This window comes from Fragaria vesca, linkage group LG5 (assembly GCF_000184155.1).
Source record: "Fragaria vesca subsp. vesca linkage group LG5, FraVesHawaii_1.0, whole genome shotgun sequence".
NCBI classification, from domain to species: domain Eukaryota; kingdom Viridiplantae; phylum Streptophyta; class Magnoliopsida; order Rosales; family Rosaceae; genus Fragaria; species Fragaria vesca.
The window spans coordinates 21,391,746-21,395,850 of NC_020495.1; positions in this window are offsets into that span (position 1 = coordinate 21,391,746).

Sequence of the window (4,105 nt, forward strand, 5' to 3'; positions counted from 1 at the left end):
CTCTCTCTCTCTCTCTCTCTCTCTCTCTCTCTCTCTCTCTCTCTCTCTCTCTCTCTCTCTCTCTCTCTCTCTCTCTTAACCCTAAGAGGCAACGGCTCACCTCATCCATTCGTGTCTCGTTCACCACCGACGGGAGCAGGCCTCCGGCCTTGCTCTTTAGTTGCTGTCAGGCGGGGAGCATTGACGCAGTTGTTTGTAGACTCCTCCAGGTTTGGTTCTATACGCAAGGTCTAGATTAGATTTGGTTGGGTTAGAGGAAGATGGTGGATGCACGGTTTCAAGCTGGTAATCACATGTTGTTGTAGATACTTGCGTGATGAAAGAACCTGATTTCAGCAAGGTTGATCTCCAGACTAGCGGTGTGCGCGGCTTGTTGTGGGTTATGGTGGTGAAGGTTGGAGTCGACAGAGCCGGCCAACGAGATCGTACAACGGAGAAGAAGGTTGGTGCACTTGGTCCATATTTGCTTCATGGGCCTTGTGTTATTGGGCCTTCGTGGACTGTCTTTGGGCCACTAGCTAGTAGTAGTTTAGATTAGTTAGGGTTTATGCTTTCTATTTCCTTTAGGTCTTATTCCTTTAGGACACTATCACACGAATATGATGAATGAATAGTCTTGTTCATTTGTGCCTTTATGTCCTATGGACTTTATGCGTGAATACGATTAATGAATAGTCTATCATATATACTTGTAACAGCATGACCTTCAGATTTAATTGAATAAACACACAACTAATTCTTAGATACCATCAAAATTTCAAAAGAACTTGATTAGTAAACCGAAACAGTAATCATCAATCAACCATTATTCAGGAACGTTGATATCCCAATAACCCAACAGTATTGATAATCAAAGATCACAATCACAGCTCATAATTAGATTTACTTACCAAGATAGTGTCATTTCTTACCCTTATGTATCCTTAACCATAGCCACATCCACAATCGACGATTTGGTGACTAATCTCCTCCATCTCGATACCATAACCACATCCACAATCGACAATTTGGTAACGATTTACATATACCATCATTTGAAGGGCAGTATAGGGGGCAAAATGATTTACATATTGGTTTGCAAAATGGTGAGGTTGGAAAGCAGGTTGCGGAGGTTGAGTCTTCAATCAGTAGTGTCCCTCCCGGCTTCAAACAGCTTGAGGAGAGTGAGAGAGGTTCTTCTTCCAGTAATAAGCGTTTTGTGAAGGCTGATAAGGCTGTTGTAGTAGATCTAATGTTGTTTCATATCAGGAATTCTCAAATTCAAGGGAGGAAGGTGAATCTTCTCCATTGGTGTTGAAAAAGGCTAAAAAACAATTACACAAGGCTGCTAAAAGTCCTGCTAAGGCTCATGTAAAGAAAGTTGTTTCCGGTAAGTCTCTCTTGAATAAGGGAGCAAAACACAAACTTCATCAATGAAGGTTCTCTACTGGAATGCTCGAGGTATAGAAAATGATGATACCCAGTGTGCTTTGGCTGCTATGGTCCGAGCTCACATGCCTCTTTTTGTTTGTATTTTCGAACCTTTCATTTTGTTTCATGACATTCCTCTTTCTTTTTGGAGATCCCTAGGTCTTTGGTTAGTTTGTACTAATGATAGGGGACCTCAATCCCTAAACCTATGGGTATTATGAGTTGATGTTCTCAGGCCACAAGTTATTGTGGCTTCAGACCAACAGGTGACGATATCACTTAATCATGATAGATTAGTTTGTGTGGTGACTGCAATATATGCCAAAACTACAATCTCAGGAAGACGTGAGCTATGGCATAAGCTTAACAGTCTTAGCCCTCAGTTTGCTCATATCTCGTGGCTTGTCCTTGGTGATTTCAATTGTGTGTTAGGGGCTCATAAGAAGCGTGATGGTAGTCCTCTAAGTGCAGTATCATGTCAAGATTTTTAGCATATGTGCTCAATTTGTGAATTAATTAACATCCCAACACGGGGATTGGCTTATACATAGTCCAACGGGAACACAGAGGTGCGCTTAGATAGAGCACTAGGGAATTTGAATTGGCTGAATTCATGGGTGGTGGTGGACTGCCTAACTTTAACAAAAGCTTCTTCAGACCATTACCATATTTTGCTTACTTGTTCAAGAACTGCAGTCTCCTTCAAAGCTCCTTTTAAATTTTAGAGACTTTGGCTTCAACAACCAAATTTTCTTACTGATGTCAATAGTTTATGGAAATCTCTCGAGTTCACTAGCTACCCGCAATTTGTTCTTGCATCAAAGCTTCGGGTCCTTCGTGGTATGTTGAGAATGTGGAGCAAAGTTAATGTGGGTGACGTTACTATTAAGGTGACTGCTTCTAAATTGGCTTTAGATAACATTCAAGCTGAAATTTCTTCTCAAGACCTCTCAGATGAGAGAATTCTTCAGGAAAGAGAAGCTCAAGCCTCTTACCTCTCGGATCTAGCTTTGCAGGCTATGTTCCTTAAGGATAAAGCTAGAGTGTGTTGGTTGACAGATGGGGACTGTAACACACATTTCCTTCAAAACATGGTCAAGATCAGAAGATCGGGATTAACCAAATCCATCATTTCTCTAGAGGTGAAATTTCTATTGTCTCCGACCAAGCTTCTATTGCTGCCAGTATAGTGAAGCATTTTGAGGATTCTTTTACACGGGATCCCTTGATCACTGACATAGGCCTAGTTGAGAGGGTGATTTCTAGACTGGTAGCGGATGATGAAAATTCTTTCCTTACTTCAATGCCGTCCCAGAGAGAAATTTGGGAAACTATTAGAGCTATGGATGATTACAGCTCTCCCGGTCCTGACGGTTTTAGGGGCAATTTCTATGTTCATTGTTGGTCAATTATTTCTGATGACGTGGTCAGTGCCATCCAATGTTTCTTCTCTAACGGTTTCATCATGCCCAACTATAATAACAGTTTGTTGATTCTCATTCCGAAAAAACAAGAGTCAGTTCATCTAAATGATTATCAGCTTATAGCCCTTGCAAATTTCAGCTTCAAGATTATGACAAAGATTTTAGCTGACAGGCTTGGCAGTGTTGCTTCAAGAATTATTTCTCCAAATCATAGTGCTTTCATTGAGGGTATGACAGGACCCACCCCGAATTTCACCCTGAAACCCGAGGTAAATCCTGCGGGGTCCACCTTCAAGGAAAATTTGCCGAAAATTCGGCATAACCTTCCTTAAAAATGGACAACCCTTACCTGAAAAATCAAACTTAACACTTTTATAACCAAACATCCATCCTCAACACCTGGAGCCTTCCTGCTCCCCAAGTTCAACACATCTCCCAATAACAATTGCTCAACTCTAATAATCCCACAACCAAGAATAAGGACTATTAATAATTTACTATTGGACTTTCAGAGCATATCTACTGTTGAACGAAAAACAATAAATAAAGAATAAGCGGAAGCAGCCTCTGACTATGCCTCGACTCCATGTACGCTCGACCTCACTTAGACTGAGCCTGCAATCTGGGCATTTAAAACCAAAGGGCCCAGGGGAAAGTAATTTTAAAAACGTTAGAGTGAGTGGACGAAAAATAAACAAGTAACTGATCGCAATATAACTAACCAAACTTAATTACTTCCCCATTTTCCAATGATCAAGAAATCTGTTACATGCAAGTGTTGATAAAACCTCCATAAAGAAATTCCCAAGAAAACGGACTAGCCCCGCTAGTCAAGATATTGCCAAAGATAAATAATACTCTTTGTAAAAGAAAGCACCGAAACAATGGACTAGCCCCGCTAGTCAAAAACAACAAATAAATAAGAAGCGGATATAGCCATACAAGTGAGCCTCCCAGACTCGGTTGCCTCCCAGGCAAAGTACTCCCATACTCCCTACACCTTCACGTTATGATAACAGAGAGGGTGTAGGGCTTGCGTGATGTCGTCGACTACATCACATCACCCGAAGGCGGAAAGGGCTTGAGTAACCCCACTTAAAACGTGGAAGCTACATCGCCTCGAAAGGCGGAACAACATGCTAGCATGAATAATAACGATCCAACAAGTATGGCATAAATAAAGAAACATAAATCCATGTGAGTTTCCCCGAAACTCATAATTAAAGCATAAGTACGATTCCCAACCGTACTCAAAGAATTCAAAGAGCAAA